Source organism: Mus musculus, chromosome 4 (genome assembly GCF_000001635.26).
Source record: "Mus musculus strain C57BL/6J chromosome 4, GRCm38.p6 C57BL/6J".
Taxonomy (NCBI): domain Eukaryota; kingdom Metazoa; phylum Chordata; class Mammalia; order Rodentia; family Muridae; genus Mus; species Mus musculus.
Genome location: NC_000070.6, coordinates 139,785,141 through 139,809,894, shown reverse-complemented (window position 1 = coordinate 139,809,894; position 24,754 = coordinate 139,785,141). Strand labels below are relative to the sequence as shown.

The following is a 24,754-nucleotide window of genomic DNA, read 5'->3' as shown; positions in this document are numbered from 1 at the left end:
TGAGGCCACTTAATTATCACGCAATCAATATGCAAACAAATGCCAAACTGGGTTTGAATCAAATTTCTCATTGGGGACTCAGTGGAGGGGGAGAGGCAGGCAGAAGGGGGGCCCACTGGGGTGGACTGCCAAGGAGGGGACTGGCTGATAGAGAAAGGGATATCTATGAGACTCAGGCACCCCGGGGCCACTCAGAGGCCCCCAGAGTCTCCTGAGTCTGGCATGGGGCCCTGCTTCCCATTGAGCCTAGCTGGGGGTCTGTGCCTCCAGGCTGCTGGCTTCAGGAGGGTTCGGAGGCCTGTCAGCTGAAGTCTGGCGGCCTCTACTAATTCATTTGACTCGGAAATCTCAACTTGACCAGGTTCCCCCTCCCCTCTTTAAAACAAACTCATTAAACTTGTCAACACTCATTAGGCCTGTAAAACATTGAACTGGAGTCACTGGGGGGACTCGGAGGGAGTATGTGTTAGCTATGTGTGAGCGTCTGGGAGCTCGCACTCCAGAGCTGAGCCAGGCCCTGGGAGACTTGGCTCTGGCTTGGCCACAGGATCAGAAGTCACAACGGTTTGTTTTCTTGCATCTGCCTGTTATCAAAGACAGAACAATTCCTGGAGTGAGAGCCCCCCCCCCCAACCCCCGCCTCCGCCCCAGGAGCTCCAGAGTCTAACTTCAACTGGAGTTTGCATTTGGCTATCTGGTCTATCAGAGTGGAACTTAGCTTACTGGACAAGCACTCTGCTGTAGCACTATATCCCCAAACTGAGCCTGCTGCGTTTTGGAGCTGCTGTGATTGCAAAGAGCTCTTACCCAGAACCTTTTATCTGAACTTCAGCTTCCTGATGTGAGCCGGCCTCTGCAGTATTTCCCTCTGACTTAGGGACCCCAAGTCTCCCCAAACTAAAAAGTGTAATGAAGAAACAGGGTTACCATGAGGGGTGGGTTGGCATAGGAGCACGTCTTTGGTCCTGCAGGGATCTTAGGAAGAGAATTTCTTCTTTGACACCCCCACCCTACCCCAATCTCTTCTACCTGCTTGCTGCCCTCAGCCTCTTGCCACATAGTGTGAAATTCCCCTCCCTCGAGGGTTCCTGATCCCAGTCCTTTGGCAAAAAGTATAGATGTTTGGAGGGGACCTTAATCTGAAGTTGGGGAAATGGCGGGGTGTCTTAGAATGAGAAACCACATTTAGCAAGTCTTTCCTAGAGTGCAGGAGACCTAGTGTGACAATACTTATCACAGGGGGTGGGGAGGTGGGATGGGATGGGTCATAGAAAAGGTGACTTTAGAGGACAGCTAACCTCTGTGCACCCCCCTCACCTCACTTTTTTTAATGTTTTAATTTAATATCTTTTTTTAAACATTTTTTTATTATTAGGTATTTTCCTCATTTACATTTTCAATGCTATCCCAAAGGTCCCCCATACCCACTCCCCCAACCCCCTACCCACCCACTCCCCCTTTTTGGCCCTGGCGTTCCCCTGTACTGAGGCATATAAAGTTTGCAAGTCCAATGGGCCTCTCTTTGCAGCGATGGCTGACTAGGCCATCTTTTGATACATATGCAGCTAAAGACAAGAGCTCCCGGGTACTGGTTAGTTCATATTGTTGTTCCACCTATAGGGTTGCAGTTCCCTTTAGCTCCTTGGGTAATTTCTCTAGCTTCTCCATTGGGGGCCGTGTGATCCATCCAATAGCTGACTGTGATCATCCACTTCTGTGTTTGCTAGGCCCCGGCTCACTTCACTTTTAAACACTGCCTGCTGCAGAGGCGCCTAAACCTCTCAGGTCTGCAAATCACTGCTGGAAGAGGCCTGCAGAGTCCAGAGATGGCCTCCCTGCCTCTCCGGTCCGCTCAGGGGCCGGGGAAAACAGCATCCAGGCGATGAATAGTCGTTTTGTCTGGGTCCCCTTTTAGGACCTGCGATGTGTTCTTTTTCCCTTTAAAGTGGGGTGTCTGCAGTCTCAGGCTCTTTCTCCCTTTCCCCCTTCCCCCTCTTATTGAGAATGCTCCCTTTAAAAAAAAAAGACGCCAGCCTTCTGCTGTTTTCCTCTCTCCTTGAAAATGAGAACATCAGCCATTGAAGTGGGCTGATGAACTCTTCCAAAAAGTTTATTAAGGGAAGGTTAGACAAAAGCCCCCGAGCCTGCAGGCAACTGAGCAGTCAGTATATATACTGAGCCCTTTTGTCCCCCCAGGGCCAATGCTTGAATGCCTCTCAATGGCCCTCTTCAGAGTGACAAGATCAAGCCAGACAACGGCTTGTTAAAAGGAACTGCTAGCCGTTTCTCTCTGGCTGGGCGCAAAGCTGCGTCCCCCCACTTCGCTCCTGCATTAATGTACATCTGCACCCGCGGGAATAATCGGCGGGAATTCTGTTGGTTTTGTGTGGGTTTTTCTTTTCTCTTAAATACACTCTCCTTCTCCTCCTCCTCCTCCTCCTCCTTCTGCCCTGCCCCCACCTGCCCCTCCCCCAGCCGTCCCCTACAGCTGTCCTGGAGGCGTGAGTGAGTTACCCGGCTCTGCTGTCTGTGTCTAGGGAAGAGTACCCCTGCCCTGGATGGCTATTTCTGGAGAGGAAGGAGGGAACAGGGTTCCAGAGCCCCTCTCTCTTTTGGTCCATCGTCATGGATCCTTCCATGCCCCAGGGGATGGGAGGTGGAAACTTAACTACACTGTCAGCCCTGTAGCCTTGGAGACTAAGGTGGGGAATCCTCTGACCCATGTATGGATGGAAATCCAGGCAGGTGATCAAAAGTCTGGGATATTCCCCAGTCCTGGCCAACTCAGTGTCTATGTTCAAGAGCTTTGAGGTCTAGTGGCAAGTGGAAGCTGGAGAGGGCAGGGCACCTGTTCTAAGGGGCAGAGATAGCTGAATGTCGAACCCTAGGAAGCTGTACAGGGAAGGCTGTGGGGGATCCACAGGAGTGGGACAGGAAGAGAGGAGATGTCTAGGGATGAGCCCTGGATGTTGACAGGGTTGGACACTGGGCCTGAAAGCCTAACAATGGTCACCTCTGCCCTCTTCATCTGGGCTGGTGTGTGTGTGTGTGTGTGTGTGTGTGTGTGTGTGTGTGTGTGTGTAGGTGTGTGTACATACATGTGTGTGTCCATGCGTGTATATCCTGTAAACTGCCTCTCTAGTGGGTTTCATTGTACTGTCAGGTGTATCTTGTTCTGTCCGGATGGGACACTGCAATAGACAAGTGTTCAGTGAGTACTCCTTGATTCTAGAACCTTCCTGAGATCCAGAGGGTCAGCTGCTTCTTCTGGGGACTGAGGCTCTTCCCTCCCAACCTCAGACACAATATGTGCCCCCCCCCCCTTCAGAACAGTCCTCTCCTGGGAATGCTGGGGAATTGACTAGCCTCCCCTGGGGAGGAGTCTTCCCCTTAAGGATAGAGATAGCAGGAAGGAGAGAGAAAAGACCTTGGACCAGCAGCCTGAGCCGGAGTCCTCTGATTCCTTGTGGCCTTCTCTGCTGGGGACCCCCACTCTCTCACTTTTCCCTTATCCCTGCAGTGGAAAAGCCCCCGTCCCAGGCCATCTAGGCCTGCGGATGGCGCAGAGGGCTTAGATGGATTGGATCATTCTTCTATCAGGGCAGCTTTAGTCTCACCCCACCTTTGCTGTAGACCAGGGCAGGTTCAAATCCTGCCCCTGCTGCTTGTCAATGGAATAACTGTGACCCAAGTCTTTATGTCCAGGAGAAAGAAAATACTATAGATAGACAGACAGACAGACAGACAGACAGACAGATAGATAAAAGTTTAGGCTACGACAAGTTTTCAGGCATCCAGGCCAGTCCTGTCTCTGCTCTGTTCTTGCCCCTGCTCCCTTTATGTTTTGTGGCTTAAGGATAGAATTGGGAGAAAGGAAAACAGGAAATCCAGATGTGTGTGTGTATGTGTACACTAGGTAGGTGGGGGAAGGGATAGCCACTGTCATTTAAGAAATTTGCCTCTCACCCCTGTCCACCCCACTGAAAGATAACTACTTCACGGACGATTCAAGCCAAACTTCCCTGAAGGAAGGGCTCTGACCCATGACCCCTGTAACCTGTATTTAGCACCTTCAAAAGCCCCAGAGAGCTGCCCAGAGAGCCAGAAGGAGGGAACAGGGGCCATCAGCAGGCCAGGTCCTGAGCTCAGGAATCCGGAGTGAAAAACCAGGAAGAATCTCGGAGGCGCTGTCTGTCCTCGCCTGTGAGTGGCCGGCCCCAGGGGTCAGTGTGTGTGCAGGGGTGGACTCGTGGAGGATGAGCAGGAGGCAGAGAGAGTTATGGCAGCTGTCCCTACAAGAGAACATAGCTCTTCTCTCTGGTTATGTTGGCTGATTTGTAAAAAGCGAACCACTGGCATTGCCCTCTGTCTGGGGTTGCCTGAGAGCTGAGCTCCTCCCATGGGCTTAGCTAGTAGTGAGGGCTGGTCTGTGTTGGGAAGGGGCAACAAAAAGGTCTGTGCCCAGGCAAGTCCGAGGATGGGACAGATGCAGTTCTTAGCTCAAGGATGTGAGCTCATGACATACACATCTTGGCCCTGTTATGGGGATAGACACGCAAGTGTGTTCCCTCCCGTTCTGTGTGAGCTGTCTCACATTGCACAGGTGGTGGGTGGCTTTCTCTGCCTCTTCCTTTCTCTCTCAGTCTCTGTCTCTGGCAGTTTGAGACACGGTCTCATTCTGCAGTCCAGACTAGCCTGGAACTCGCCCTGCAATCCAGGCTGGCAGAGAATTTCTGATCTTCCTCCTTCAGCCATCCAAGTGCTGGGATGACAGGCATGAGTCACCACCTGGCTTGGGTTTGCCTCAGTTTTCTACTCTCAGACCTCTGGGCTGGGAATAAAGCTCGTGTGGTACGAGTTGGAGGTACACGCATGAGGATCTGCGTTCAAATCCCCAGTGACCTTGTAAAAAGTCAAACACGGCCCTGTGCACCTTCAACCCCAGTGCTGTGAGGGGTGCAGTGGAGGGAGGAGGATTATTGGGGTTCGCTGGCCATGGGTCCAGCTCCAGATTCAGAGAGACACGCTGTCTCAAGGGAATAGAGTGGGGATTGATAAGGAGAGATACAGTGATCCTTCTGTGGTCTGTATATGTGTGTGCACAATGTATGCGTCAGAGACAGAGACAGAGATAGAGAGACAGAGACAGAGACAGAGAGAGACAGAGATAAAGAAAAGGGCAAGTTGTGGTCTCTGCTCTCCTTTCCTGTTTCTTGCCCCAGCTTTGCCTGTGTCCTACCCAAATCTCTATGACACCGTTCTCATATTTCAGGTAGGAAGACAGAGGCTGAGGGGGCATGGTTTGTCCCCCCTCACTGTCCCTTCAGATCTCTTTGGAAGCTGACACTGGGCAGGCTCCTGCCTTAGCTCAGCTCTTGCTCTCCTCAGACATGAATCAATCTCTCTCTCTGTCTCTCGCTGTCTCTCTCTGTCTCTCTGTGTCTCTCTATCTCTGTGTCTCTCTGTCTCTCTCTGTCTCTGTCTCTCTCTCTGTCTCTGTAGCAGGGGTGGTATCTGTCATCTTACAGTAGGAGAAGCCACATGTTGAGTTCCTGACCTGGCACACAGTGGGTCCTTTAGAGCATAGGTGCTGGTGTCTAAGAGGCCTTGGGGCCCCCATGGGCTTCCTGTGTGCACAGAGCCTAGGCTCCCACAGCCTGGCTAGCCTTTGAAGGTCAGTGCAGCCCTTTATTACCACAATTAATCACCCAGGGACAATGGTGCTGTCATGCCCTCAGCCTGGCCTTCAAGGGGCAGGGGTGGGTGGAGGGCACACGAGGGGGGTTTAAGCAGCTGCCCATTTGTTTAGGGGTGGAGAACACTTTGCTAGCTTGCACTGCAGCCCCATGTTGGAATCGGAAGAGTGTTCTCAGGGGAGGGGCAGTAGTCAGGCTGGATCTAGGGGGAGGTTTTGTTTTGTTTTGTTTTGTTTTTTGGAAACAAACAAGTTGGTTTCAGATTGTGCCAGAGTCGTCTGATGTCTGCTCAGGGGCTGGGTGTCAGCGATGGGGGACTAGTGGTTAGTGACGCCACCTTTCTAGGTAAGCCCTAGAACTTTGGTGTCCCAGGCCCAAGATGTGTGTGTGTGACTGGAGCTAAGTCTCCCACCTTCTCTGAGTTTTGAACTTCTCTTCCACAGGTGAAAGGTAACCAGTCCCCCAGGAATGTGCTGGGGACACTTGCTGGTGCCTTCCAATTATAAACCTCTGTGAAGTGTTAGGATTTGACTGTGCCTTCCTTCTGTTCACTATCTATCCATTCATTTATCCATCTGTCTATCCATTTATTCACTCATCTGTCTGTTCATTCATTCACTCACCCATCCATCTACCTATCTATCTATCCATTCATCCACCCATCTATCTCTCCATCCATCCATCCATCCATCCATCCACTTACCCATTCATTCATCTATCCATCCATCCATTTATTCACCTCGTTTCATTCATTCATCCACCCATCCATCTATCCATTCATCCATCTGTCCATCCATTCATCCATCATCCATCCATTCATTCACCTGTCCATTCATTCATACATCACCCACTCATCCATTCAGTATTTATCCATTTATTCCTTTACTACATACTCATTCATTCATTCATTCATTCACTAATCATTTGTTCATTATTCATTCATTATTACTCATTTTCATCATTCATTCATTCATTCATTCATTCATTCATTCATTCATTCATTCACCATCCACTCTCTTGCCCTGTGAAACTGAAGCTTCATGTCAGATAATTCTGCCTGGAATTTTCACAGAAGAATTGAGCTTCTTAACATCTACAAACCTTTCAGTCAAAGTACACAGAAAGTTTGTTTGCCCATGCTTACTATTGCTAGACTTGAGATGTGGGTAGTTTGAGAATCTGATATTCTAGATGTTTCTCTGTGAGAAGTGTGATTATCTCCACCTATGTGTCCCCCAAGAGTGGGACAGTGCCATGCCACGGTTGGAATCTTAACTGGTTAACTGTGTACCTGGGACAGGATTTCTAGGGGCTTGGGATACAAGGTTCCTTTCTCCACACTGCCTGGGCCAGGCCTCCTCATTTCCTTCTGCTGCTCTTGCTTTGGGCAGGAGGAGCTGAGGTCCCAAGGTTTCCATGGTTGCCTTTTGGCTCAGTGGGCCAGTGCCATTGTGTTCTATAGAGGGTAAGCCGGAAGCCACAGGGCCATTGTGATGGCTAGTCTCGAAGGAGCTGGGATTTGGGTGGTTTTAAGTTTGTATGGTGTGTGTGTGGTGTGTGTGTGTGTGTGTGTGTGTGTGTGTGTGTGTGTGTGTGTGCACATGCATGTGTTTCTCTGTGCACATGACTGCAAGTTCCAGAAAAGGTCAGACACTTTGGATTGCTCTGGAGCTGTTAATAGGGGGTTTTGCGCTGCCCTATGTGGGTGCTGCAAACAGAACTGTGGTCCTCTGCAAGAGCAATGGACTCTTAACTGCTGAGCTATCTTCCCAGCTTGTATCGTAAAACAGTCTTCCATTAGCCTGGAGTCACCAAGTGGGCTAGGCTGGCTAGTCAGCAGGTTGCAGAGATCTGCCTGTCTCTGTCTCCCCAGCACTGAGATTTCCATGGAGCACCTCCATGACAGGCCCACCCTGTCAGTTCTGGGCATTAAACGAAGGTCCTTATGCTTAAAAGGCAATCCCTTCGCTGTCCCCTCAGCCTCTGGGCTGAGGCTTACTGAGTCTTCAGGAATATCCTGGGATATGGAGGGGAACTGTTCCCTATTCAGTGGACAGAGGAAAGACTCCTGCAGTCTCTCTCTCTCTCTCTCTCTGTGTGTGTGTGTGTGTGTTAGCATGCACTTGCATGGAGTGTGTATGACAACTTTTGGGAATCATAATCTGGTCTCTTTCACTGTGTGGGGTCTGAGGGATCAAACTCAGTTCATCGGAGTTAGCAGCAAGCCCCTTTTCCCACCAAGCCATCTCAGATCCCCCTCATTTCTCTTATTTTGACACAAGTTCTCACTAAGTTGCCCAGGCTATCCTTGAACTCACTCACTCTGTATGTAGTCCAGGCTGGCCTTGAACTTGTGACCCTCCTGCCTCAGACTTCTAAGTGCTTGAATGGCAATCCTAAGCCACCAAGTCCAGCTTACAGTTTGGGTCTACACTGATGATTTCAGGATGATCACCAGAGCCTCGTAGATGTTAGCTCTGGTAGCATCCAGACCCTCTCATTCTCAGAGGCAGAGAGGCTGTGTCCTCGGGAAGATGACCTGACTGTCCCATGGCAATGCAAGACACTGGTGGTGGGGCAAGGACAGATCCAACCATCTGAGATCATGGGTGCTTACAACATGGGAAAGGCAAACAAAGGTAGGGGAGGGTGTTGGGGGTGCACTAGGGATGAAGGTGAGGAGGGCCATGTGGACAACCAGGGATGAAGCCTTCACAGTGCTCAAATGTGGAGCGGAACGTCACAGCTTATAAAGTTTCTTCAAGGCTGTAAGACACCTAAGCCTCCGTGAAGGAACCTTGTCCTTCTTCTCTCTTACGGTGGGAGAAACTGAGGCTCTAAGGGTAACATGAACTGCTCAGACCACACAGTGAGTGGTGGATGTCAGGTCTGGGTGAGCTGAGGGCTTGGGAATCACACAGCCCTCCCCCCCCCCATCTTTAAAAATAAAGATGAGCCCCACCCCTGAAAAGTGGAGGCAAGGAACTTCCTGCCCAGGAGCCTCCTCCAGACAGGACCATGAGCCCTGTGTGGGTAGAGAGGCCATCTCTGGATCCTGATGATTCTGCACAAGGCAGGATTCACAGTCCTTTATCCCTTCCAGGCTGTAGAGTCAGCTGAACTCTAGCTCTATCCCGAATCTGCTTCCTGGGGAAAATGGCATTGTCTCTGTGTGCATGCCTTTCTTTATGAAGTGCTTGAGAGGGGACCCGACCTCTAGCACATACCCAGCCTGGTCACAGCAGGCAGTAGATACACGCTAATGACCGGAGCGCTATTGTCAGGCTGACTGGGGAGGAGAGGTTGTCAGTTCTCTGCTCTCTGTTTTGGGTCCCCAACAACATAGCCATAGCTTGTCGTTCATGGGTGACCGGAAGTGGTCAGGGAGAGGAGCAGGTGTGCTTGAGCCTGGCCAGGACTGGAGAGATGGGGGTGGGGGTGAGCGGGCTCCACTATGGAAATGGGGCTGTTTTGAGGAAGAGCAGGGAGCTGCGGCTTCTCTACTCAAGGCGCACCAGTCAGACTCAGCTTCAAAGAAACAGCTTGATGACTTTTGCAGCCTGCCCTGTGGCTCATCCCTGACATCTTAGCACCCATAAGGGGAGGCAGGAGGATGGCACATTGCAAATCAGCCTGGGCTACCTAGTAGTAAGACCCTGCTTCAAAATCAAACAGCAACATAATTTAAAGTAAACTAGGTGTGGTAGCAGCACATGCCTGTAATCCCAGATTTTGGGAGATGGAGGCAGGAGAGTGAAGAGTTCAAGGCCAGCCTCGGCTACAGTGAGAGCTTATTCTCAATAAACAAACAAACAAACTTAAAATAAAGACAAAAAAAAAAGAAAAAAGAAATTAGTCAGAAAGATAAAATGCTTCTGCATTCCTGAATGAAAGCCAAGTCCAAAACAAAACCTGCCCCCACACCTCCACGCACGGGTCTTCTTGCTCCAGGGAGAGATGCTGAGCTTTTTCTGGTGGAGGGGAACCCAAGACTCCCACAAAGGTTGTTGGAGGAGTGGTGGCCCATGCTCTGCCTCTGCCCCAGAATGGCAGATTTGTGTGCACACAGCCCCAGGTGCCGCAGTTCTCTGTAGATGCAATGCCACAGGGACCAAGGGGCCCTGCCTGATGCTGGCCCAGCCTTCGGTGTGACTCAAGACCCAGCTGGCCTCTGACTGTGGGAAATACTTGGGGGTAGGGAAGGGCCAGTCAGGCCACTGCAGAAAGCGTCTGGCCATTTACCAAGCCGGGCACCTCCTTGGTCCCTGGTGAAGTCCTCAGGGTCCCACCTCTCACCCAGGTAGTGTGAGGTAATACTCCACCTGAAGACAGGTTTTGAAAGTCAATTATCTGAAACAAGGCAACCAAAGCCTGTCAGGCCTCTCAGAGAGCTCGGAGCAAACAGATTTTTGGCAGGCACGGACCTAAGGAAATAGGATTGAATTTCCCCTCACCTTACCTGGGGAAAATCCACACTGTCTGTTGGTGAACTTGACTCTGAGGCTTATGGGGTAAGGGCCTCTTATGGTTATTGAGGAAAGGCCCAGAGGTGCTCTACAGCGCCCCCTGCCACCCCTCCCACCTCTCCCTCATGGCACCTCCCCCAGAAATGCTCTACAGCACTCCCTGCCACCCCCAGCCTCTCCCCCTGCCACCTCTCCCCCCTCTCCCCGCTGCCACTCCACCCAGAGATACGCTACAGTGCCCCCTGCCACCCCAACACCCACCCCCACCACCTTCCCCTTGCACCTCCCCCTGCCGCGCCCAAAGATGCTCTACAGTGCCCCCTGCTACCCCCCCTGTGACCTCCCCCTGCACCACCCCCTGCCACCCCTCTCCCCCTGCTACCTCTCCCTCCTGCCACCCCACGCTGCACCTAGAGATATGCTACAGTGCCCCCTGCCACCAACAACACCCCCTGCCATCTCTTCATCTCTTGCTGCCCTCAGGCCCCCCCCCCCGCCCCCAAGGCTTGACAGTTGCTTCTAGGGCTGAGGACCCCCAAGGCTGACTTCATTTCCTCCTGATTCAGACTTTAAAAAAAGGTTTGGGGTACCAGCAGGCAAGTCTCTTTATCTCTCTGCCATAACTATCTGGGAGACGGAGGAGGGTGGTAACATACTGTGTTAGAAGTTCCTAGCCAAGGGCCAGGTGTGGTGGCACATGTCTTTAATGCCAGCACTCAGGAGGCAGAGGCAGGCAGGTCTCTGTGAGTTTGAGGCCAGCCTGGTTACTCTACTCTACTCTACTCTACTCTACTCTACTCTACTCTACTCTAGGACAGCTAAGGCTACTTAGTGAGACATTGTTTGGAAAACAAACAAAGGAAAAAAGTTTCTGGCCAAATGTAACAGAGAAGAGCTAGAGAGAGAAGGGTTCTGCGCACGTGTGCGTGGGTGCTTGCGTGCATGAACTTCGCCTGCATCCTTCCCAGAGCCTCTGGGGTGTAAGAGTGATTTGTTTTGCAACCCCGCCCCCACATTTTAATTTTCCCAGATAGGATCTCTTGTACCCTAGTCTGGCTCTGCAGCAAACATGACCCTGAACTTCTGACCCTGAACTTCTTGCATTCATCTCCAGAGTACTAGAGCAAAACCCCAAACGGTTTAGGAGGGCTGGGGACCAACCCCACAGCATCCTGCATGCTGAGCGATCTTGCTACCGACAGAGCTGTGGTCCATAAAGATGCTTCCCCCCCCCCCTCCAGAAGCCGCTCGTGGAGGGTGTGAGGCCAGATGTATGGATGTATGCCTTGCTTAGCATCGACTCCTTGTGCTGCAGTGGGTGTGGGAGGGGTAGAGAGTTCAGGACTTTGGAAAGTACTCTAAACACAGCAGTATAGGCTACTCACTTCCCCAGTTCCGGGTGCTTGGGCACACGGTCCCCTTCAGCTGGGACCCTGACACCTATCTGGAACTTCCTCCACACCAGTGAGATCAAACAGCCCAGAGTAGGTGGTCTAGTATGGGTAGTTATTAAAAAAAACAAAAAACTCCCAAATAAGGCTGAGCTCAGTTGATACAGTGCTCCAACTCCTGAGATAGGGTCCCCAACGCTGTTCCAGATAGGGCGTGGTGGCACACGCTCAGCACACACTTAAGAGATGGAGACAGGGAGATGGGAAGTTCAAAGCCATCATCAGCTACATAGTGAGTTTGAGGCTAGCCTGGGCTACGGGAGAACCTAACTCATCTACACACACACACACACACACACACACACACACAGAGGCAGTCAAAAAGAAAAAGGCTCACAGGCAGTTTCAGCTATGGAGGGTGAACAGGCTCACTATACATAGTCCAGCAGTCGCTGTCACACACAGCCAAACCCTTCCAGGTGTGACAGTCCTCACACAGAGGTGACAAGCAGATTAGAAGAGACACCAGCTTGAGAGAGCTCCCCTGGCGTCGAATAGGTGCCCATCAAAAGCTTGCCGACCATAATAACGGCTTCCACTTCTGAAACATCAATCAGGTACCCACCCTTTGCCTACATTTCCATAGGCTTTTCTCAGGAGCAGAGCATTCCCTGGGACACCCCCACGTACACACCCACACACCAGGAGCAGGGTTGCCTTTGTCCTGCTTTTGGGGCACTCGAGGTGTGTCTGCAGCTGGAGCAGGCCCTGGGCTGGGCCTGCTGGGACATATCTAGGCAACCTTCAGCAAACAGTGACTCAGCTGCATGGCTATAGCTAAGTCTCTGCCCAGGCTAGTGCCGGCCTCCTCAGGTTTCTCCCCCAACAAGTCAGGGCCCAAGAGGATGGGGCAGACTCCTGTGTCAGCTTTCCCAAGGGGCCCAGGGAGGGACTGGGGTTCCTTCTCTCCTTGCTTAAACCTGTTTCTTCTGTCCTCGAGGGTTCTGGTCCCTTGGGGAGTGAGGTAGCCCTGCTTCTAGGCTTCCAGGGGAAAACGGAAGGAGGCTATCATGCTTTAGAGTCCATTGTGGGTGAGCTTAGGACTTAGTGGACAGTAGTCACAGCACAGACGCCTTCATTGTCTGGTAAGGTGTGCTGGCTTTCAGCCTTCTCTTCGGTAGCATCCCAAGCACACCTGGGATTCTCTGGCAACAAACAGAGTCAGGGAAGGCTTGATGATCCTGGTTGGCCCTGACCACTCATTTGCTGTGCTGTGTGGCTTTCTGGGAATCCTATCCCCTCTCTGGGATCCATCTTCTCCTTGGTAGGACTCTTGATGTGGAAAGAGGTCTTGAACAAGTAGACCTCTGGGTTCAGCCCCTTAGTCAGCACTCAGCACAGAAGTTCAAGAAGTTCTGTGTCCCGGGACATAGCTTTGCCCCTCTGGGATGCTTTATCTTTGCAGTAGTTAAACAGAAAGAACTATTCTGTCAATGCCTCTAAATTACCTGGGGCTCCAGAGCTACCTTCTGCATGCTCTGATGGTCCTTGGTAGGGTGGTACTGCCATTTGGAGCCAGGGTCTTTCACAAGGACATTCGAGATCCTTAGCCACCCAGAGGACCTCTTACAAGGATTAAATAAGATACTCGTTACCCAGGGCTTGGTTGGCAAATAGCCTTAATCACTGCAAAAACCAATTATTCCATGGGTGTGGTTGAGTCTATCTCCGTTTGCCAAGCCCTGCCTGTCCTGAGAGCAAGACAGGAGAGTCTGGGAGCCAGAGAGTGTGACACATAGAGTGGTGTGGCTTTAGGTGACCCTGCTTGGGGCACCTGGACATCCTGGGTGCCCAGCATCTGTCTCCCACCTGTATTCTACCCTACCCCTTTAGCCGGTGGCTGTGGTCCCACCCACCTAAGCCTGCTCTACTTCAGCAAGCTCTCCTTCCCACTGGCATCCCTTGGATCAGGTTTCTCCATCTCGAAATTCCTGAAGCCCATTCGTCTCCATCTGCAGCAATAGCCATCCACTCCCTACACCACCACACGCACGCACCCCACCCCCAACTCCACCCACTCCCACCTCTCCTAGGCAGCCAATCATCTGTCTATTTTTCTATCATGACCGAAGCCTTCCTGGCCCGGCTTTGGAGACTAGAGGGTGGTGCTGACCAGCCAGCGAGGGGAGGGCCAGGGGCTGTGCACGTGGCAGCCCTGGCCCATGGGGATGCTATCCACCTGGCTCCTGAGCCCATCAGGCCCCACTTAAGAGGATGTCCCTCACGTGGAGGGCCCGTCCGGCTAGAGATGCCTTCAGAAATGGAAATTTGGTCCATTTGTTTATGATTTACTCCCTGACCCTTAACGGGAACCCGATGGGACCAATAAAGGCTTCCAGCGTGCCCAGTGCCCAGCCTCGGGAGGGCTGGAGCCTGTCCAGTTCTCTGGAGGCCAAAACCATCTCAGCATCTCAAAGTGGAGCCGACTGCTCTACTCTCACCCCAGGCCATCCCACCACTCACCAAGGAAAGATTCCTCACTGCTCCCCAGATCAGCCTCGGGGGAGGGGGGCACCGGGCCTGTCCATGCTGGGGGGGGGCAGGAGGCAGAGGATTCTGTTTTGGAGGCAGAGGGAATGCGCACCAGGGTGAGGCTATTCTGAGCACAAGGTAGGTAGAGAGGAGGCCAGGACGGAGGAGAAAAATCCAGTTTTCAATTTTCCTCAAGAGGAAAAGTGAGTTCGCAGGGGACAGAATAATTTTCCAGCATGCCAGCCGTAAGTACAACCTCCTTGAGACGTGGCAAGTTATTAACGAGGAGAAAGAAAGGCAATTGTCAAACCTCTTTTCGTTTAGCAGAACTGCACAAAAACCTCTTACTTCCAGGGGAATCTAATTAGAGTGTGGGGGGCACAGCTAGAGAGGGACAGAGGCCTGGGTTGGCCTGGGAGGCCCCAGGTGCCTGTGCAGGAGGATAGCATGGAGCAAACCTCTTCATTCCCAGTGCCACAGAGTGCGTGGGGATGCAAGGTCTGGATGCGAATCCTGAAGCTTGACTTTGCCAGAAATACAGCACAGGAAATGGCCGAGCTTGCTACTCCATGCCTGTTTTCATATAGGCTAGCTCATGCCTAGAATTCCCACACTGGATGGGAGGTCAAGTGTGTGAGGCCAGACTGGGCTACTAGGCAGTGGGCTATTTTGTGTTTTGATCTTGTTTTGCCCTGTATCCTAGGCTGGCTTGAATTCCCCATGCAAGCACAAAATGATCCTCCTCTTTCAGTCTGTGTGGTGCTGAGGATTGGACTCAGGACCATACCCGTGCTAGGCAAGCAACTCCATCAGCTGGGCCAGATCCCCAGCAAGCACAGTGTGGGCTTCAGGCTTGTGTGCGCGAAGAGTGAAACCCTGTCTCCAAAGGGAAGAGAAAGCAACCTCCCCAGAATAGAAAGGAACACAGGCAGACACACCCGTGCCTGGGCTACCCATGGTGGGCAGTGCAGGTGAGGCTGGACCCCTCAGTCCCGCCACACACAGCACCGGCCACTCCATGTCCAGGATGCTTCATCCATTCCTACCGATGCACCTGTATTGCCTCGGTGTACAGAGATCTGGTCCTCATCAGCTCCCTCATAGGCCATCCACAGCAAGCAGAGAGTGGCTCTGGGGCAGAGAAGAGAAGGTGCTGTAAGGAGATTAGAGGCAGTGGCCCAAGCCTGAGAGTGTTCTACACTTTCATGGCCTGTTTGGTACTCTCACTTCGCAAAGGATAATGAAGCAAGTAGAGGTCTGGATTCGAGTTCTGACCGATAGCTGTGTGATCTTGAGTAAGTTCCCAGTCCTTCCTTGCCTCTCATCCTTAGACTGAGGTTGGCCTGGGTGACCATGGGGATGGGATACAGTTATGAGTGCACAGCTTGGCACCTGGTGGGGCATCTCAGATGCTCGGCCTTCACACAGTAGCCCCTAGGTCTCCAGCCAGTTCTCTCCCCTCAGCTTCTTCAATGCAAACATTGTGTCTTTGTTCACAATACCCAGAAGGAAGGATTTCTGCCTTCTGAGAACCAGTGTGTCTTTGGAATTTACCACCTCCTGGCATCTTAATGCCACTGCCCTACAATGGCTGGCTGCATTTGGGGAAAATGACATTATTTCTTTTAACAAGATTCAGCTAACTGAGCTCAGAGCAGTAATTGCTGCAGGTTACAAGTAACAGATTTTATCTGTTTAAGTGTGTGTGTGTATCCATCTATGTATCTATCTATATGTCTGTCTGTCTATCTAATCAAAAGCACATCAATGTAGACACAGAACAGCCTGAGGGAGCAGCCTGGGTTTTAACTCCCTCAGCACCCTGTTTGCAGAGCTGTTTGACTCTAGTGAGAGAGTCTAATGGGTGTGGGAGTCCCCAGGTAGAAGGAGTTATTCAGCATCCAGGACAGAGACACTGTGTTTGCAGGGGGAACAGGAGTGAATTGAACATCTGGATACAGATGGGGGTTGGATGGCAGGTCTGCATGTTGGTTTCCAGGACTTATGTCCTCAGCCCTCTTAGAGCAGTCAGCAGGGACCAGGCAGGCGGCTGGTGCCACATAAATCCATCTCTAATGAGATTCTTGTGCAAGGAGATACTAACAGACGGGCCAACAACCATGCTGGCTTAAAGAGCAAACTGCTATTGGCATCTGCTGGGACTTTGCAAGTTAGGGCACCCATCTGGACATGAGAAGAAATCATTCATTCATTCATTCATTCATTCATTCATTCATTCCTGACCTTAGGTCAGCTTCTTTCCTGGGCATCAGGAATAAAGCCACGAACAGGACAGAAATGAGTGTGTGTTGTCAGTCTGTGACAACATATACTCATGTGGGTCCTCCAAATAATCCAACCACAGAATTGGTCTGGGACAGGTACAGTCCTAACTGGACCTTGTAAGGGCTTTTATGGGCCTCTCTTGATCGGGCAACAGATTTTTGCCCTGGAAAATATCAGGGTTGCCTCTAACTGCAGAGCACAGAGGGGACAATCTGGAGAGTGAAGAGTGGGGACTCAGGTCAGAGCCTAGATGTAGAGGAGGGGTGTGTCCAGAGGGGCAGCCTGGAGACTGGGGTATGTCAAGAACCCTGTGATGCAGGGGTCAAGTGGCAGGAGCAGGCTTGAAGAATGACACACACACACATACACACACAAACATATACACATACATACACACACAAATATATACACATACATACATTATACACATATACACATATATACACACATTTGCACATAACCATACATACACATACATATACATACACACACAAACATATACACATACATATACATACACACATACATATACACACACAAACATACACATATACATATACACACAAACATGTATTATACACACACAAATATATACACACATACACACACAAACATATACACATATACACATAAACATATGCACATACATACACATATCCACACAAACATACACACATGTATACACACAAACATGCACATATATACATATACACCTGCATACAAGCATATATACATACACACATACACACACACATATACACACATATGCTCACACTGCAATCACTTGGTAGGTGACTTCCAAGCTCTCTGCTCCAGTTTCCATCTTCACGGAAGGGGTGGAGGGCTGTAATGACTCTTCCCTCTCTGCAGAGAAGCCCCACCTTGTGGGTTGCTGGGGTCGGTTCCTGCAGAGCCCTGTCTATGAGTGGCCCTCAAAGCTGCCAGTGAGCGGTCCTCACAGATAAGACTTGGGCTCTAGGCTGCAAATGTACATTCTTAGGCATCCATGGACCCACCAGGTAATCCCCTGTGGGAAGCTTGGGACACTTGGTTGCTCGACAGCAGGCTTGACTGGATACAGTTTTAGCTCTGAAAGCCTTCCCTGACTTTGAACCCACACCTTGCACTTACAATGGGCTCAGGTCTTTTTGCATGATTCCTGAGGAGTCCCGACTGCCCTGAACACAGGGGACTGAAGATTATAACTATCTTATGAACTCATGGGACATTTCAGGTCCAAGCCAGTCCTTAGTCAACAGCCATTCCTTCTTCCCTTCGGTTATGCCGTTAAGGACAGACAGAACCCACAGAAGGCAGCTGGCTCTTCAACAGGCTTATACTGGTCGCTTTTGCAAATCAATTTCCCCAACTCTGAGAATGAGCGTCACCTACTCAGAAAGACGGGATGTTAGAATTCGCACAAAGCCAAAGACATTAGCACCCGGAGGGACTGTGTAGCCTACCCACCCCCTTGGCAGGAAGAGACAGGATCATGGCATATTGCACCTGGCCCAGGTGACACGGTGTGTCAGAGTCAGCTGCCTACCTCCTCCTGACCTTGGTGTCACTCACAGCTAGTCCTAGAGGCCCCTTGCATCTGGCTGGTCACTGGCCAGAGCATCTGTCCCCTCCCCTCCTGCTCTCTCCCCAGCAAAGTCTTCTGTGGTAGGGGTGGGGGTTGGGGGCTGACCCTCCATCAATCCAGGCTGCCCAGCCTTCTCCAGCTGGCCTGGCTCGGCTGTTCCCAGGCAGAGCAGGTCCGCAGTGGAAGGTGGTGGAAAAATGTGGACAAATTTCTGATTTGCAACACTCTGGGAAAGAGTTTATTGCCATTGTTTGAGGACGAATGTGTAAATAAAGCAAGGCGAAGATGGCGGGGGAGGCCGAGGAGAGGCAGAAAACGAGAAATTTTATGGGCATAAGGAGCGTACTCTAATGGTGATTTCTGAGGCATTGGACCATGTTAGTTACTTAGCCAAATGATTGCCAAGACGCTGGGCGAGGCAGCTCATTTCTTAATTACAGTTACGTCTTACACGGCAGGCAGACGCCCCTACCCTGCACTGCTCAGTCTGGAGCATTCGCTGACCTGAAACTAGGTCCTGACCTAGTGGGTGGGTGCTGGTGAGCAGCCGAGAGAGTGGGAGTTGTCTCTTGCCTCTGTTAGGGCAAGGAGGGGGACTCTGGAACTTCTGTCTGTGCCCTTTGCTCTTTTTACTCTTTGCTCTTGTATCTTGTGTCAGACAAATATTTGCCTCGGGGCCCCAGGGTAAACTAAAATCTCTTTATCAGGGGCACCAGTGGTGACAGCAGCCACAGTTATTAGGTATTTACTATGTATCAGGTACTTCATAGCCCTTGTCTTAACAAGACCCCCTCTGTCGTCAGGGAAGAGGACTCTAAGAGGTTGGGATCATCAGCTTCTTCAATTGGCCCAGAGGGATAAAGTCACTTTCCTACATGTGTAAAAGGCTGGGTATCACTCTGTGCCTCTTGAGGGTCACACTGAAGCACCACCTGCACTGTGGGGGAGAGCCACAGCAGCAGATGTCAAGAACTGGGAGATGCCCAGTAAGACACTTGGGGTTAGAGCCCGAGGCTGCCAGTTCTTCTACAATAGGTGAAGTGGGAAGAGAGGTCTGGCTGGTGGCTTGCTGAGCCGCTCACTCTAGAGCTCTGTCACACAAAAGGCAAAAGGCAAAGAAAAAAAAAAGGTCTGGGAACTCAGCCTGGGATAATGGCTTCCTTTCTGCTTAGTTTCCCTCAACACTGTCATCTCTGACCTTTTCAGTGATGGCTGGCCCAGCACCTGTGGCTGGGAGGAGGCAGACAGAGCCCACCCCCACCCCCCAGCCTGAGCCACCATCTCTGGTTCCTCCAATTTCTCTAGAGACCTTGTCAAGCAAGCCTTGGCTGCTCTGGCCACGCCCTCATAGACAGGACTAAGAAGTCAAGAAGTGGTGTCTACCGTGGCTCTCTGATGCTAATAGGCGGCTTATGTGAACTAGTCATTGGAATGAATAACAGCCGGGAGTTGACACAGGTTTATGATCCCAGGACTGGCGAGGTTGAGGCAGGCAAATCTCTGAAAGCTCGCTGGCCCAGCCTGGCCCATTTGTTAGAGCTCCACCCCGTGCCAATCCAAGCCACAGAAGAGTGTAAAGCTTTGGAGTTCAGCCCACGCCTGTCTCCAAGGCTCTCAGATTATTCTACACTGCTGCCACCCCTCCCCACACACCACCTTAGCCACTTGAAACAACAGGTTAAAGAGAATGAGTTCTCAGTTCCTCGGGACCCTTGACCTTCTGTCTGCAGGCAGATAAATCTAGTTTTGAACTCAGTACCCTGACTCAGTGCCCTTAGCTCCCGGGTCGGTCTTTCTCCCACTTGTGACATAAGTTCGGTTCCCAGGTCAGTGCAGAAGAAAGAACACCAGATCTACCCTGGAAAACATTACTAAATTCTGATCACGTGTACCATTCAAAGAAGTACTACTTCCTTCTTCCTAGCTCCGCCCCTTCCTGTCAGGGGTGTATAGACAGCGCCCTCTAGTGCCTAAGAAAAGTATTGTGCTCTTAGCACAGGCTCATGCTCTAAATACCGGACATGGACCCCATATTCTCTGATACAGGTGATCTCTCCAAGGATCAGAATTTAACAGTACAACCTGAAGAAAGTAAGTGTGACTTCCTAGCTCAGGAAGTTTTGTCAAGTTGCAAGTAGGTGTGAGTTTAACTCTAGCTTTCCTGAAAAAGACTCTTTTTTTTCCTTTCCTTTTTCCTTTTTTTTGGGTTGGGAGAGTAAGACATCAAAAGACTGGGGGCCAGTAGTCCTGTTTTCATCTGCACCTTGAGAGTGCCCCAACATTTGGAGGAGCCTATAAGGAAGCAAGGGTTCTGACAGCCTAGGGTCCTTCAGACATACAAGAGAGGGTATCTTACCTACTGGAAGGCCAGAATCCCCTGAGGTAGGAGATGGTCCCTGCCAGATTGGTGCAGTTCACCCATCTCCCTAGACAAGGGGTAGATACAGCAGAGTTCCTGAGGTGGGCTGGACTCAGGCTGTGGAAAACTCCAGAATAGAGTCCCACTCCATTGCCTATCCCAGCCACCTTCTTGACTGTGGCTGTGGGTACATCCCTGACACTCTAACCTCACCACAGACTCTTAGCTCTGTGATGTAGTCTTGACCCAGATCTCTTAGGATGGGGAGAGAAGGCCTGGTGATGGTGACCCTCTCTACACAGGAAGACCCATCAGCTGCTTCTGAGCTCTCGGCTCCCTCCCTTCTCCCCAAACCGGTGGGTGCACAGCCTACCTGGGACAGGGTGTCTGAGTGAGTCCTTGTCACTAGGGCCAGTGGTCAGATTTGGTCAGGACAGAGGGCTGGGGCCTGAGGCTGAGTTTTGTGATGCTGGCTGAATGTCCAAGAGAAAGATGAGTTCAACAGATGGGCAGGAGTGGGGTGTTCTGTCTCCTGGCAGGAGTCCCCACAGGTCTCTGAGTCATGCGTGGACCAGTTCCCACAGACCAGCCTAGCCCGTGCACACCTGGTGAGCCGGTTACAGCTGAGCACTTTGCACAGAGGGGACGCAAGGATGGGAGGGCGCCTGCCACTCCTAGGCTGGCGGCCCCCAGCTGAGCTGTAAATGACTTTTCCATTCGCTGAGGCCTGCGCCCAGGCCTGCTTGGTATTCAGGGACACTGGGCCCATACTCGCCAGCTCTCGACTCTGCCCGAATTACTTGATTAAAACGCATATCAACTATTATGTGATTCGTTTCTGCAGCACAGCTCCACGCCAGGGCCTATGTTAAACTGTAATAACTGGGAAGGGAGGTGGAGGGAGAGGGGTGCAGGGAACAGAGCTTGGGGGACTTCTGTGATGGGGTGTGGAGTGGAGAGACCCTGTGCCTCTTGGCTTCCACTGCCTGGTGGTGAGGAGGCCTTGGGGGGTGGGCACCTTCAAAAACCATCACTACCCTCGGGATTTCTCCAGCCAAAAAGGAGAGGGAAAGGCCTGGGGGTTGGGGGGGTGGAGCAGCCACTGTGATGTCAAGATCACAGGCGGGCTTCTCAAAGCAGCTACTATGTCAGGTGTCTACACCAGGTGTGGAGCCAGGGTTCCTTGCAGCCCCTTGCTCAAGCGCTCCACTGGGCACCAGTCAAACGGGCCAACCTTGGCCTTCTGGCGTTCCAACCAGTGGGAACAATGGTTTCCTGTTGGCAGTGTGAAGGGTCGGCTGCTCCTGAGCATGGAGATGGGCACTTAAGACCACTCTCCAGGCTGCGAGGATCGAGGATCGGTGCCGACACCCTATGTACCTGCTTTGTGACAGGCACCGTCTGTATCACAGTCAAGGATGTGCTGGCCTGGCAGGATGAGAAGCCCCATCCACAGACACGGCTATTGTCTCCTGAGACTGTGTGCATGTTGTTGTGCATGTATGTTGGAGTGCATGTATGTGTGCATGTATGTTGTGTGCATGTGTGCATGTATGTTGGAGGTTGGCAGATATGTGTAGGGACCAGAGGTCAGTCTTGAGTGTTATTTTGAGACGGGTTTTCCTAAGAACCCAGGGTTCACACATTTAAATGACCTCTAGGGATCCACTTGTTTCTGCACGCTCCCTCCCCACCCCCGCTCCCCCCAACCCCCCTCCCCCCCACCCCCCAGCTCCGTGCTGAGATTCCAAGTGCACACCTCCACTGGCTCTTTACCCAGGAGCTGGGGGTTGACCTCAGCTGCTTCTGCCTTCAGCTTCAAGATTATGGGAGCCACCCCCAGAGACTTCCCATTGTCTGTCTCCCACCGCAAGCCTGGTCTAGGCCATCCTGGGCTTTGACAAAACCCAGCGACACTGGTCTCTGCACTGTGCTCTCGTTTCCCTGGCTTTTGCAGGTCATGTAGCAGCAGCCTTGATGTCTGCTGTCTGTCTGTCCTGTGCAACCACCCACCCATTCACCGTTGCTTCCCCCTCGGACTACAAGTCCCAGCACAGAAGGGATGCCTCCTCCATCAGACTGGAAGCTTCCTGAGACAGACTGTTTCTTTCTTCCTAAGATTGGCGAGGTCCCGCTCTTCCTTGCTTAGTGTGGGCCTCCTACTCCTCTAAGCAGAGACAGGATTCAGGAACCCAGAGAGGGCTCTTTACTGTCCTATCATTTTTAGGGCTATCTCCAGATCAGCGGTTGGTCCATGAGACCCCAGCTACAGGGAAGCAGGGGTCAGAGCTGGGCAGGAGTTGCTCCCTGACACCCACCCCAAATCTGCAGGTTAGCTTTTCTGTGTCTACTTTCCCCACAATGCTTCACCACAGAGGACCAGTTCTCTCAAACAGCAAGGACCTGTAGATCCTGCTTTGCTGCCTTCAGTTTGGGCTCGGGTGAGTTGGTGTCTCTACATTCACAGAGCTCCACAGATCCCTGCTCACAAAGGACGAGGGTCGAGGAGTCGGGAAGGAAGCCAAACCAGAAGTCAGTAGTCTGTCCAGAACGCTGCAATCTGAAAAGCAGGGAGGAAGGGGTGGGGAGGGGGCATGGCCATGATAGAGCCCCTTGGATTTCAGCCCTCAGCTGGCAGGGTTGGTCTCTGTCCATGGTTTTGTTCCTGGCGGTTCTGATCCCCATTCACCTAGCTAGTGTCTGAGCTCTGAGTCCAGGGTCACCTGAAGGGACATTCCCTGGTGCCTGCTCCTGCCATGTTTGCTGACCCTGACCTAACCACTCTCCTGGCCCCCATCAGAACACAGAGATCATTCATTGGCGTATTTGGCTCAGAGCCCCAGGTGTGCGCGAGGGACCCCTAGGTGTGCCCCAGGAGTGCCATGTGTGGCCACAGTCGATGCTCTCACTGGAGTTAGGGTGGGTGGGTAGCTGGCAAGCTGGTGAGAAGAGAACAGGAAGGGGTTGGCTTTGATCTTAGGTGTCTAGCCATTGGTTCTTTGGCCATGATGCATAGTGTCATAATCAGACCAGCCCGGCAGTGGTCATCAAAATACAGAGTCCCCAGTGAACAAGATACAGTGTGGCACAGGGAGGGGCAGAGCTGAGTGGGAGTCCAGCCCAAGCCAGGGTATTGACCAAGAGTCTTCCTCTCCCTGTGTGCCACCTGCTCCTGGCCCTGGATGCAGCCCTGGGGCAAGATGACCCTTTGTGCTTTTTGATGCACAGAGCCTTTGCACATGCTTATCCCTTACATAGGGCCTTTGCACATGCTTGTCACTCAGCCTGCCACACTTTTCCCTTGAGTCTGGATGACTTTTAAATGGTTATATTTTGTTGTTGTGTTGTTGTTGTTGTTGTTATTCTCACTGTGTTGTGAGAGGGGTGGGGGTGGGGGTAGGGGGTTGGTTTTGTGTGTGTGTGTGTGTGTGTGAGAGAGAGAGAGAGAGGGAGGGAGGGAGGAAGAGAGAGAAAGAGAAAGGCCTAGACTCTCATGTAACTAATCCCTGAAGCAGGTGAGTGTGTGCTGGTGGGCAGGTAGAGACGAGAGTGTAGGCTGAGGGGAGGCCCAGACACTTTGTGTACTGCCTTTCTGTGATGTCGTCTCTCCATAAGTAGTGTGAGTAGGCAGCCTCTGAGGCTCCCCAGCTTGTCTCAGGCTGGGCGCTCTAGGCACAGAGTCCTACCTTGTCTGCTGTGTGCTTGGCCTATTCAGGAGGAGGGTAGGTGCTTGGGAATGTGTGAGTGAATGAAAGAGTGAAAGAGTGAATGAATGAGTGGAAGAATGAGTGAATGAGTGAAAGGAGGAATGAATGAGCAAAAGAATGAGTGAATGAGTGTATGAATGAATGCATGCATGAATGAATGCATGCATGCGTGCATGAATGAATGCATGCATGCGTGCATGCATGAATGGACAAAAAAGCCCCAAGAATCCCAAAGATGGCAGCGAAGGGAAGGGAAAGATAAGCAAAGGGAGGAGAAGGGGAGGCCGAGGAAGGAAGAGTCTTGTCTCCCTGCACCCCCCACCCACTGCAGTTCTCATGCCCCACCCTGTTCCTTGCTCCCTACATTCCCCAGGGCTACTGGGCTTGTTGTAAAGATGACCTGCTGGGGTCTTCTCCACCAGGCCAGAGAAGGGCATGAAGTTCAGTGGAGGTGTAAAGCGGGATCCCTTGCCCCGCTTAGCCCCAGCAGCAGGGACAACTGATTAAGCCATTTCTGCAGCCTCCTCCCCAGAGGACCCAGTGCGCCCAGCCTGCCTGTCAGCCTCTTGCTGAATGAAAGACACTGGCCCCAGCCTTTACCTTGCCTGCTCTCCCAAAAGCGAAGTGGCTTGTTGCCTGCTGGCTTCTGATTGGCTTGGTAGAGACAGACTTCCTGACCTTCACAAACACAACAGCGCTCCTATGTCTTGGAGCTCGTCACCCTTCAAGGGC

At 51.8% G+C, this 24,754-nt stretch overlaps 1 protein-coding gene across 4 annotated transcripts in view; it reads left to right on the top strand.

Annotated features, from left to right (window-relative positions):
• Pax7 (paired box 7) overlaps positions 1–24,754 on the top strand; it is a 96,472-nt gene that overhangs the window by 23,636 nt on the left and 48,082 nt on the right. The gene's annotated exons all lie outside the window — the stretch shown is intronic.